Source organism: Vicia villosa, linkage group LG2 (genome assembly GCF_029867415.1).
Source record: "Vicia villosa cultivar HV-30 ecotype Madison, WI linkage group LG2, Vvil1.0, whole genome shotgun sequence".
NCBI lineage: Eukaryota > Viridiplantae > Streptophyta > Magnoliopsida > Fabales > Fabaceae > Vicia > Vicia villosa.
The window spans coordinates 196,216,848-196,230,813 of NC_081181.1; the positions used below are offsets into that span (position 1 = coordinate 196,216,848).

A 13,966-nucleotide genomic window follows, 5' to 3' on the forward strand; every position below is an offset into this window, starting at 1 on the left:
AATCGCTTTTTCTGTGGCATCGATTCTAAAACAATCATCGTCATCACTAGGATGCTTGATGGCTTCAAAGAGATCAAGACATAATTCTTCATCTTGGTACCTTAATTTCATTAAGCCATCATCAATATCTATCATCATTCGGGCCGTCTTCATAAAAGGCCTTCCTAAGATCAATGGAATCTCCGGATCTTCTTCCATGTCTATGACGATAAAATCAACAGGATACCAAAATTTGTCAACCTTGACAAGCAAGTCTTCCGCAACTCCATGAGGATGAGCTGTGGATTTATCTGCTAATGATAACGTCATTCTTGTCGGCTTCAAATCATTGATTCCTAATCTTCTCACCATAGACAATGGGATCAAATTAATGCTAGAACCGGTATCTACCAAACCTTTGCCTATGTGAACATTTCCAATAGACACCGGTAAGGTTACCCGCCCAGGATCATTTGATTTTATCGGAGTAGTGCGTTGAATTAACGCATTACAACAAGAGCTCACCGTTACTACCTCCGGATCCAAGAATCTTCTCTTCTTAGTGATGATGTCTTTGATGAATTTTGCATACATCGGCATTTGCTCTAATGCTTCGGAAAAAGGAACATTGATTTGCAACTTGCTAAAAATGTCCAAGAACCGAGCATAGTGCTTTGCATCTTCTTTCTTTGACGGACCGGGAGGGTAAGGTAATTTCTTCACTTGTATAGAATCATCCACCTTCTTCTTTCCCTTTTCACTCACACTCAATTTTTTTCTCTCTTTTTCTACAACTTTCTCAAGAGTTTCTTTTTCCACTAATTCTTTCTCTTTCTCATTTTCAACTAAATCACCCTCAACATTTTTTTCTACTTCAATCACCCTATCTTTTTCTTTCTCAACAATTACCTCCTCAACTATTTCTCCTACACCCATATCAATTTTTCTACCGCTACGAGTTAGAATTGACTTACAATGCTCACGAGGATTTTCTTGTGTAGTAGCCGGAAAAGGACCTTTGTTTTGATCGGCAAGTTGCTTTGACAATTGCCCGACTTGAGTTTCAAGGTTCTTAATTGCGGCATCCGTACTCTTTTGGCTTGCAATTTGCAATTGCATGAATTGGCTAAGAGTGTCCTCGATAGAAAGCTTTGTTTGTTGAGGTTGTTGATTGTAACCGCCTTGATAAGGATTTTGACGATTCGATGGGCCCGCTTCCGGCCTCCATCCTTGTTGATAACCTTGATTACCTCTTTGTTGGTAACCTTGGTTATTGTTGTAAGGTTGTTGTTGTTGTCTTCCACCATATCCTTGATTAGGATTAGACACATAATTCACCTCTTCACCCGGTGGAGGACAAAAACCTGTTTGATGGTCACCCCTACACAATTCACAACACAACACATGTTGATTTTTAGAAGGGCTCCCATTTATCTCTTTGATTTGTTGAGGGAGTTTTGACATTTGTTGAGTGAGCAATTCTACTTGTTGTGTCAATAACTTGTTTTGAGCAAGTATTGCATCACTAGTATTCAATTCAAGAACTCCCGGTTTTCTTTGCAATGCACTACGGTTGTGTTGCCCTTGATGATCATTCAAAGCCATTCTATCAATGATAGCAATCGCTTCTGCAGCAGTTTTTGACATCAACGAACCACCCGCGGTCGCATCTAAAAGAGTTTTTGGTTGAGGTTGGAGTCCATTTCTAAAGATATGGATTTGAGACAATTCATCAAACCCATGACCTTTGCATTTTCTAACCATGGACTTGAACCTCTCCCATGCTTCATTGAGAGATTCATTCGAACCTTGAGAGAACACCGCAATAGAAGTTTTCGCTTCCATGAACCTATTGTGAGGAAAGAACCGATCCAAGAACTTCTCTTCTAACTCGTTCCAATTTGTCATGACATTATTAGGTTGATCAAGGTACCATTCCTTAGCTTTTCCAATTAAGGAATGAGGAAAAAGTCTCCTGAACACCTGTTCTTCTTGGTCTTCCGGAGCACCAATTGTTCCGGCAATCTCGTAGAACTTTGTTAGATGAGTAAATGGATCCTCGTGATCTGCCCCTGTGAACGGATTTTGGTATAATAATTGGAGTAACCCCGTCTTCATTTCGGAGTTTCTTCCATTGGCCTGATCACGAGCAAATTGTGCATTTAGACGAGGGCTGTTAACACATGGCCCTCGAGTTGGAGGATCCGCAGCCATTTCTTCCTCAACCAAGTTTTCAACAGGAGTTGAAGAAGAAGATGCCTCTTGTTGTTGTCTTCTTTCCCTAGCTAGTTGTCTCCTCCTACGAGTTTTGCTATTCTCTCTACGAGCAGTCCTCTCAATCTCAGGATCAAAAAGGAGTTGATCTGCAGGTACACGTCCTCGCATAAACTGTAATCTGAAAAACTAACCAAGCAAATTAACAAACACAAGGAAAATAAATTTAGAAACAAGATATTAATTATAAGACTCAATACAAAACAAACTATTGCAATGCTTGCAATATCTAAACAACAATCCCCGGCAACGGCGCCATTTTGTTGAATAAGTATTGTGGTACTTTTCGTTTATCGTTTCCACAGGGATTATTGCGATATCACTGCCGTTCTATAGTTTACTTTGTCGTGAGTTAAAGTTATCATGGGGTTTGGTTTTGATTTTGGTAACATAATTTGTTTAATCTCAAGCAAGAAATGCTAAACTTGGTATGTGGTTTTAAAAAATGGTAAAAGAATGTCAAGATTAGATTTGTTTTTGATGATTTGCTTCTATCATATTTTCTTGATCAAATACGTGAACTCATGAATGATACATATAATCACAATCCTCTCAATATGTTTCATGTCTAAACCATATTGTGAAATTTGCCATTTTGATCCTTAAATGATCTCTCAACCTAACTATCAAAATGACAACACTCAAAGCTTAATATAGGTAAATATCAACTCACAAAGCTATTTCTAAACTTTACTTGTTGATAGATAAAAAACCTAGGTCAAGACTTGAAAACATTTTCTCAAATAGAATACAAATCTCATAACTAAATAAACACAAGGTTTTTCACCATATATATATCATCACTTGTTCACATACAAAAGATCAAAAGAAATACAAACTAAAAGCAAATCATCTACCTCTAATCTTGACACCAAGAAGGTTTAGCCACCCATTTCCATGGTGACTTGAGTAACAAGCAAACTATCAAGCTTTATGAACATCAAGATGGAAGTCTCCAAGATTGATGGGTAAAAACTTGAATTCTACTAACAATGGAAGTTTTAGGGTTTTCTCACTCCAAATGGTATATTTTGGTTCAAGAGAGAGAAATTAAAGATGGAATGGTTCTCAAAATATCTAACAAGCACTATATAGCATGGCACATCAGCCCAGATTCGCCCGGCGGAAGAACAGCTTCGCCGGGCGAAACCCACTAAACAGGCCACGTGACCTCAAAAGTATACAAAAGAACCCCAAAATAAATATCTTCTTCCGCCCGGCGAGACAGATGCTCCGCCGGGCGCTCCAGAGCAGAAAGATGGCCAAAAATTGAGCTGCTTCGCCCCTGGCTCGCCTACCCCTCGCCGGGCGGAGCTTCGCTTCCAAGCTATTCGCCGGGCGAAAACAAGAGGAATACTGACACCTTCAGAGTTGCCAAAATCCTCGATTCTTCGACTTTTTTCCCGATTTTTCTGAACATTTGCTATCACCAATAACTGAAACACTAGAAAATAGATCAAAATACCAAATATTTACATATGACAAAAATCACTTATTTACATAAGCTATTCTTCTAAAAACATAGAAAAAGGGGGTAAAAAGTGCCTTAAAAACATACGAATAAAAACAACAAAAGACACTCAACAGCGGTGCATGCGTAAGTTCGGATTCGTGCAGCGGATACCCAAGTCACCCTTTGAGGCAGCTCCCGACACAGTGACCCGAGTGCAGCTCACTGCCATATGGGAGGACTGGCAGCATCATGTGGTACCGCAGGAGTACCGTCTCACTCGGGTCACACAGGACTGGCACAGTGAGGAGGGGTACGTCACATGGTTCTACCGGGTGTCCCATCCTCTGCTGAGACCCGACGTTCCCGGCGCTCCTAGGCCAGCACATGAGGAGATCCTGGAGAACCAGCAGGCCGAGGATGACCACGCCATTGATCTCCTGCCGATCTGCCAGCGGATAGAGATGCTTGGGCGGGACGCGTTGGATCGAGGTGTCGTTCAACAGGGCGGTCCAGATGCAGTCGCCGTGATGGAGATGATCGTCACTGATGCAGGCCGTGCGGCGGGGTACAGGCGGCAGAGGAGAGCCCAGGGTGAGAGGGTTAGGCACACCCAGTAGTGGTCGGGTTTATTTATTTTTTGTTTTCGGATTGTATCTTTAGCACACTATTTTTATTTGTTTCGGTTTGTATATATTATTTTCATCGGATTAGTTTTTTTTATTTATCATATTAGTATTTTCAGTTTATCTATTGCTTATTTTATTTGGCGTTTACGTTTAATTAAAATGCGAGACTGTTTTAGATAAAACATAAAAAAAAAACACAGTTTCTGCATAATTCGGAAATGAACTTCCGAATTCACCCCCATGAGGTGTTTTCGGAAGTTCATCTCCGAAGACACCCCCCATGAGGTGATTTCGGAGATGCACTTCCGAATTATGGAAAATTTTTTTAAAAAAAAAGCGCTTCGAAAGTTCATTTCCGAAGCAGAGGTATTTTGGGATTTTCGCTGGGGGTGACCCCATAGAGATAGAGAGGTGGCTAAAGAAATTTTCATTTTATTTCATTACATAACTCTGAAAATCATAATTTTAGCCTATGAGCTAATTAAGCACTAACAGAATAAAGAGAATCTACTATTATAAGAATTTAAAATACAAACAAATTTAAATGAAGAGTGACCCAAAATAACTTCTATCAATTTTTTTTGAAATAAATAAATCATAACACATAAAATGACGAGACTAATCAATTAAATGAATTAAATGAGTAAGAAAACAAATCATAACAATAAAGTTAGAGAACGAATTTTTATTGTTACAAATATATAATTCAATCAACCAACTTCTTATAACATGTACACAAAAGAAAAGAAGAGACGAAAGATAAATGAAACTAAAATTCTCATTGGAAATGACAAAAATCTTGATAACAAATACTTACATGTTAGTGTTACTCATAATATAATATTCTCTCTCCTTATTTATAAAAGAAATTACTTTAAATTCAATAAATTACTAATGTATCTATTCTATATATTATTTAAATATATTAGTTATTCAATATATATAAAAAATATTTTTTTTCTTATTTTTATAAATAAGACCAGAAAAAAATTATTTTTTAAATTCAATGAATTACTAATGTATTTATTCTATATATTGTCAAAGTATATTAGTTATTCAATGTATATAAAAAATAATTTTTTATTTTATAAATAAGACCGGAGATAATAATATTATTATCTAATACTTAAATCTCAAATCTTAACCAACAAATGTACTAATTCTCTAAGGTTAAAAATACTTACAGTATTAGAATGTGATTTTCCCCTCAAAATAGAGGAGGGTAGAATTTAAAGAGGCAAGCATAATTTCTTCTTTCAAAAGAGGAAAATTGTATAAATTATTTGGTTCCACAATTTCTATCATCACCCCAAAAGTTAAAAATGGTAGAAATGAGTAACCATTATAAACATGATAGAAATTACAGATCACCAGATCATAGAAATATTCATTATTGAAATGGCAATTTATTTTTCACTTTAAGCATTTGCTTACAAAGGCAAATAATTAATACGCATTTTCATACTCATAATAAAAAAGCATGTGAATCAATGCTTAACAACCAAAGAAGCACAAAGCATCTTGCACATATTGCTGTGCATGATTAATCATAATAATTGTTGATAAAAACCAAACATAGGAAAATAATTACTAAAATTAAAACAACCAAAGAAAGTTTGCAATATGGAGTTACATTACATTACATTGCATGTCACTCTTTCTTTTCTTCAATCTTTTCTTCCTTCTTAGCTTCCTTCACTTCTTTCACTTCTTTCACTTCCTTAGTTGCTTTAGCTTCCTTGCTCACTTCTTTCACCTTTGCCTTTCCAGCCTTTGGCTTCATGAAGCAAAAGCATGAGCAACAAGGACACTGAAACAAGAACTTCATTTTTTTTCTTCAATCCAAAAAAGTGCTCTCAGATCTAAAAGCTTTTGTGTCCTCTTCTTCTTATCTTGTAAATAATTTATTTATTTATTTTCTTTCACTGAGAAGCTGTATATTCATTGGATTCCACTTCAATCACTTTCAGTGTAGATGCGTTTGTCTAATAATGCCAGCATTTGAGTGAGGTTATGAGGTGGTGGGGTTATAGGCTTAGCTAGACCATGTTGAAAATAAGTCACAATAAATGTGTCACGTAGTTATTGATTTTGACACATGAATATATGAAATCAATGGTAAAGATGATTTAATCATAATTTAGTGAAGATGAAATATGATTGATATCAAATCAATGGCTGAGATTGTGTGTGTTTTTTTTTATATCTGCGCGAGATTTAGGGTTTGTTTGTTTCAGTTTTAAAAAAATGGATTTATTTTTTTGTATTTTTGAAAATAAATTTTTCAAAATCATTTTTTAAAATATTACAAATTTTTTTATTTTCATTTTTTTCTAAAATGAAATACTAATTTTGACCTCCTATAAGATAAACATATATTATTGAATATCAAAATTTAGTCAAAATCGTAATTTTTTTTAAAAGTTGTATTTTAAAAATGATTTTTATGGAAATCTATTTAAAATAGCTTTAAAATTAAGTAATTTTTTAAAATTTTCATATCCAATTTTTTTCCTTAAATAAATAAAATACATAAAATTACATTTTGAGAATAAGTATTCAAACAAAATTTTCATTTGAAGCTGTTATAAAAAAAATTATAAAATTTTCTATACAAAATTATATTACACTATAAAAATTATTTTTAAAAAAAAAATCAAAACAAACTGGCCCTTGAATCTCCCAAATATTGTGTGTGGGTCATGTTGGCCATGCTTTGTGAAAAAAGAGTCAACCTATGTTTGTTTGTATACCAAAAGGGTTACTCTAGCATGTGAAATGTATTATAACTCTATGCTTAAAGTTGGCTTTTAGATGTTAAAATAATAGACGTAATTTCAAAGTTTAGTATACTCTATGCTTAAGTGTGACTTTTACAAAATTATATAATGATTTGCCGCAATTATATCAAACTCACCCTGAATTAAAATATTCACCATGTTATTTGAACTTAAAGGGTATGCTTATCAATAATAGTAGGAAATAGTAACTAGAGTAAAGAAAAGGTTACCAAAATAAAACATTAGGGCATGTTTTAACGAAATGTTTATATGCATGGGCTCATTTAGTAATGCTACATTATTTTCCAGGGTAAAAGAAGGGTATTTTTTAAAGAGGACAAAGGACATTCTTGACTGAAATTGCTGACAATTTCTGAACGACTTGATAATAGTTAGTCCCCTTGTGATCTTTAATACAGTAATACTTTTTTGGGTTTAATAAGTTTTTGGTCCCTATAAATAATGCAGTTTCATTTTTAGTCCCTTCTGAGTTTTGGTAACGGTTTTAGCTGGTTTTGGCAACGGTTTTTTTTGTAAAAACTGTTGCCTAAAAACAGGGAGGGACTAAAAATGAAAATTGCAATATTTATAGGGACCAAAAACTTATTTAACCCTACTTTTTTTTCCCTACAATATGCAGTGTAATTGTCCTGTAGTTGCCGACTTGCTTTCGAATTTTTTTTCTTGAACGTATACTTATACTTCATGTTTTTTTAAGTTACACTCTTAATAATATGATTGCATTATGTTATCTGCCGCATATAAGGCCCAATAGCGCAGAAGTTTAATAGTGGGAGATGACTGTGTTCGGTGCAGAATAGATAACTTTCTTTTATCCATCCAGCTGGGGAAATATTCTCATGCGAATTCAATCATGGCCGTCTAGATTGATCTCACGCCTGACCACATCTCAAGCTTTCTCACACACAATCAGTTGCTAACTAACTCTTCTATTTAAAGAAATGATCGCATCATTTCTCAGATATTCAAATCATTGTCCATTCAAACTTTATTTTTTCACTCTCTTACTGACTTGAGCGTTGAAGTGCTAATCTTGTTTGTCGATCATATATTCACTGCATCAGGAGTCTTAAACCACCATAACAAATGGTGGATTCATCCACTCACTACGCCAAAAAAGGTTTTTAATAGCGCTTTTTTTGGCATTTAATAGCACTTTTAAGTGCTATTAAAGCCCCGCTATTATAGGTTAACTACCTATAATAGCGCTTTAAAGGGCTATTAAAAGTATAATATTTGATAGCACTTCCCATTAAAGCGCTATTGTAACCTGATCTTAAATAGCATATTTTTAATAAGATTTAATAGCGTTTTGGATAAAAGCGCTATCATATGCACTCTTTAAATTTAAAAAAAAAATCTTTTAGAGATCTTAAAAAGCAATTATTTTATTAAAAAATTGTTCTTCAACCATATGAAAACAATATATAAATCACTCACTTATTTATTATAAAAGCACATAGCTATCAGATGCAACTCAAATATTATTAACAAGTATGAAAAGTACATCATCATGAAAGAAATATTATGTATTGTTCATTAAAGCCTATCATCATACAATAAAATTGTAAATATACAACCTACAAACAAAATTTTACAATTTCTTAGTTGAAGAGAGATGGATGGGTTACAAATCCCAATTAGTCGGATCCCCGTGTAAATTGCCACACTAAGAAAATCAAGAGGCTAAGTCTAAAGAAAAAGAAGATTGATAAGAGCAAAAGTATATAGTAGTTTGGATACTATTTCCAGTAAACAATGGCTTCCCCTTCCAAGTTATAGTTTCTCCTGCATAAAATCCCAAGCATCCATGTGAAAAACTGAATCAGCAGAATGACATCAAAGTCTCTTGAAATTTCCTATAATTAATAATACAATGCAGCAACAGAAATAGTATCGAATGAAAAATTGCCAGCAAGCTTGAGATAATTACTTATATTTCATTTATACATTTTGCCGACACTTTAGTTTCTCACACTAGTAGATCTACCTCCCTAATTCATGTTTTCCTAACTGGATATATTTTTCCAACAATTTCATTTTACCAAGTACAAGAATCAAATATTTAATTCTACACTCTATAATGTTGTCAAGAAAGAAGATTTAAAATATAATTTTATTTGATCTCCCATTAGAATAACATATCCGAATCATATTAGACACGAATCAATCCAAGTTCATATGACACTATACCATGGACTACCAATAAATTTATAAACTAGGAAATTCTTTATCAACACAAGGAAAAGCTCATACAAGAAACAACAATAATTATCATGTAAAATATAAATTGAACTCTCCATCTTAATCATTGACGCTTCTTTTAAGAAGCATGCATTATAAATAGGGAAGGATACATTTACTGCTAATATATTAATCTAAACACCCTTCTCCCTTTACAGTAGTAACTTAACTAAAAGTATGTTTGCTTGTATATATCCAACCCAAAAAATGCATTTTAAATTGAAAGATTGCCATGTAATACATGCCTCTCTGTGTAACAAAAAACATAAACCATGAATCAATAAATTTAAAATATTAACCTTAAATAATAAGTCTTAAAGAATAATGTAGAAGATCTAACCTTTATAAATATTTTGATTAGAGCCAATCTTACTGTATTCCTCACAACCAAAATTGTAGGTACCACACATGCAATCTCCATGATGTACGTCCATTAACACCATTGATAGCTATTGATCCTTGGTCCAAATAGTTACATGTTAATCACACAAAATGTAGCCACATAAAATTATAAAATTATTGTAGGTACCACACATGCAATCTCCATGATGTCCACTAACACCATTGATAGCTATTGAATTTTTAAATTCCACTTAGTCTACACCTACATTAATCAAATACCAATTAATAACAACATTAAAAAAAATCCATACAACCAATAAAATCAAACCCATGATTAATTAATCCCCTCATAAAAAGATTGTACCAAATTTAGAAAAATAAAATTTTGAAATGTCTTTTTAAACACATATATTAACAAAAAAATGGGTTACTTTCGATGATGCACCGATAGCTAATCAAGTTATTGACACTATATCAACAACCAGTGAACTGGCCGGTAATTATCTTCCAATAATTGTAGACATCACAACAACTACAAGAAAAGATGTTATGGGACTTCCCATCACTATTGAAACTTCAACAGCCCCCAGTCAACCTAGTAATCAATTTTCCTTTATGGTTGTAGACACTGCAACGACTACAAGCAAAGATATTATCAAACTTCCCACCAAGCCTGTATACACTTTAGAAACCACGAGTCAACCTAATTATCATCTTCCTATGACTGCGGACATTCCTACACCTACAAGAAAAATTATTAATAGAATTCTCGTCAAACCCGTCAACACTTCACCAACCAACCAGTAGCCTAGTGATAAACCATCCATTAAGGTTGTAGGCACCATATCAACAAGTAATGAAATTAACAACCAAGTGTCCATCAAGACTATTATAGACACTATATTAGAAGACAATAAATATGATAATCAACTTTTCATCCCGGTTTATTCATTTTATTTAGATTTAAATCATAACTTGAGCCTCGCGTATACTACTATCATCTCTCTTACAGAACCTCATACAAAGTCCACACAGCCTATTGGTAACCTTTGTCACAAGAGGTGTAGACCTTGCCATGATTGGAATTTTAGTGATGGTGAAGAGGAGGATCTTATAGAACTACCTGCATTACATAGGTTGTGAATAATGGGGTCAATTAGTGTAAACAGAGTAGGATATTTCATTTTAGCAGTTTAAGAGCAGTATCAACCTAGCTCCTTGGTTTGGAAAGTCTCATTGCTACATGTCCTTGCGTGTCTATAATATGAGCATCGGCTACTAGTACATGACTTCCATCTAAAAGAAGATTAAAAGCTTCAAATCTCTATGGCATATTTGAGGAAAAAGAAGAATAATAGTGTAAGTTCTCAAAATGAGTATTTTTAAGTTCAATAGTTTACATCAAGTTTGAACACCAGTTATCATGGTATGACATGAATGGAAACCCAAGATCAGCAGCTTCAAGAAATTGACTACGAATCAAAATCAATAGCTCGTACAAAATAATCATGTGAAGACCAGTCGTGAAATGATCAAATGTCCAGTATTTGGAACGAATGTAAACTCTAATAAAATTTTCATCATTTAGTATACTAGTAGCTCTAAACACCATTAGACAAGAGCCAAAACAAACATTCAAAATTCCCAAAACACCATTAGATGAATAAACTAAGGCTTCAACTTGATCTTGTTGAAAGGAACATGTGAACTTTGATCTAACAAAGTTCATGCAATATTTTTCTACAAAGGAAAACCCAAAAGAGAAACACACAAATGATACGCCCAACACATAAACCTTTTATTTTTAAGTAGAGACCAAACAAAGCCCCCCTAGAGCCAAACCGAACAAAGGAAAACAATAACTATACAAAACCAGACCAACCTCTCCACAAAAAATCAAACAATCTCGAAAACATATAATGAATCAACCCAAAATAGTCCTCTTCCACTGGAGAAGAATAAAAAATGAAAAAAAAAAACTTACTTTCAAATGCTTCCTCTGTTTTCGTGAAATAAATCTTGGACACGGAACATATTTACGGTTTCAACAGATTTCTAGTAACAAATACGTGGATTTCTGAATTTGGGATTCAGGCATTTTCTAGGGTTTCTCTCCAATTTTAGGATTTCGGAGTTCAATCGATACTACGACATCGATGGATTTCTGGTAAAATATACGTGGATTTCTGAATTTGGGATTCAGGCATTTTCTAGGGTTTCTCTTCAACTTTAGGATTTCGGAGTTCAATCGATACTACGGTTGTGAGTAGAGGCTGAGTTCAACGATAATAATAAGATTTTTGAGCTCGACGAAAAGAATAATGAAGAGGATCTTAGGTTAACTCGGAGAGGAAGAAAAGGGTTTTTGATTTTTTTTAAAGAAGATGGTTACTTATTTTTGGGGAAGAAGTAGAGGACTACGAGGGAAGAAGGTGAGTTTTATGTTTTATGGGCCACAGCCCACAGGTCAAAATATAATATGATTTTTTAAAAAGGATGATAACATTATAATAGCATTTTTGGAAAAACGCTAACAAATGGGCAAAGTTATGATATCATTTCCCTAAAAAACGGTATCAAAATATTTTAATAATTTTTTATCCTTGTTGCTAGCACCCAGTAAGTACATTATTTTGAATCTAAGTGTTACACTTTAATAGCGCCCGACAACAAAGCGCTATCATAGGGGCCTGTGTCAAGTTTTTTAATATCACTTTAATAGAAAGCGCTATCATAGGAGCCTGTGTCAAGTTTTTAATATCACTTTAATAAAAAGCGCTATCATATTCACGCTATTATAAGTTAAAATTGTAGTAGTGACTCCGATCATCATCTAGTTCTAGAGCAAAACATTGTCGTCATCTGTGGAAACTGACTCTTAATTCTTGTGATTTTCCATGACCTAACATTTTTCGATTCAACTGAATCGCCTTCACTAGGAATCCGGATCTCCTTCAATCGAAACAAAAAATTTTGTATGTAGATTAATTTTGTAAAGTTCGAATTCGTACAACTGATGGAAGCCTAAAAAACCATTTGCTCCTCATTCATCGGCAAGTTGCTAAAGCTGCTAGAAACCTGATGCATCTTCCTCCAATGATGGACGACCAAGTCGTAACAGTTGTTCCATTTGTTCCTCTGCCGCAAAGTTTAGTCCAACCTAGGACAGATCAAGGAGTGTTCCCAACCCCTTTGTTCCTCGGATCTACACTATAGTTCCATCTAGGAAAATCTTCGTTCAAAACCTCCCCTGCCACCTACAATGTCCGATTGAGAAGCACTCCACGACTTCAACTCTTACAAGCTAACCCTGGCTTGTAAAGAGCCAATGAATTGTTGAACAACAAGTACCGGATAGCTCAAAAACAAAACACCCAGAACTTGACGCAAAGGCTAACTTGGATTAAAGAAAGTCCACAAAACGTCAATTAGAGGAACAACGTAGTGTAAGAGGCAGTCTCTCACAAAACCGTCGCTCCTAAGTTGAAAAGAGACCAAGAAAAGGTCCAAAAATATCCAAGTCTTCGACGACAATAATAGGTGCCAAACTTATGTTAAATACATTAGCACTTATCTGCTTATCTTACAAGTACTCATCACAAAAAATCCTGATTATGAAAAGTAAATAAACGCCTGTTTGGATTTTTCTTGTATGCATTTATCAAAATAGGTGAAAAGAACTTGAAAAACATGCATTATGAAGAAAATAGGAAAAATAAAAAACCTTAAGAATCAAGGCTCGCTAGGCCTCATCTACAGGCGCGTTGGGCGAATAAAGGACTAGGTGGAAACACCTGGTACAAGTATTTCATGGTGAATAAATGGTTAGCGCGTTGGTCGAATGAGTGGTGCGTTGGGTGAGAAAAGGTGGCTAAGGACATGTGGAAGACATGCAAGCATTGTTTGCTGAAGAAGAAAAGTTAGGCGAGAGGACGATGCGTCCAACGCGAGACTCCGACATTTTCCTATAAATAAAAGTTTCAAATTCAGTGCAAAGGGAGTTTCGGTGGATCAGAGGAGGGCATAATTGGATTAGGTTCACTCTGGTCTACAACTGGAGGATAAGAAAGGAAATCTGATGGATGGAAACCTAAAAGGGATAGGGATAGGGTTCACTCTGGTCTAGTATTTTTTAGAGATTCTTTATGATTAGAAGATGAATGGAAACATAAAAGGGATAGGGTTTGGTTTTCAAAGCTTTAACAATCAAAGAAAATCTTAAGTGACATAAATTTTTTTCCATGATG

The 13,966-nt window shown here is 34.5% G+C and overlaps 1 long non-coding RNA gene across 1 annotated transcript; it reads right to left on the bottom strand.

The window, feature by feature from the left end:
* Window positions 1–8,574: 8,574 nt before the first annotated feature.
* Window positions 8,575–12,186, bottom strand: LOC131653476 (uncharacterized). The gene is made up of 3 exons (XR_009299086.1): window positions 11,704–12,186; window positions 9,718–11,015; window positions 8,575–8,921 (listed from the first exon to the last, which is right to left on the bottom strand). It is a non-coding gene; the product is annotated as an uncharacterized LOC131653476 (long non-coding RNA).
* Window positions 12,187–13,966: the final 1,780 nt, after the last annotated feature.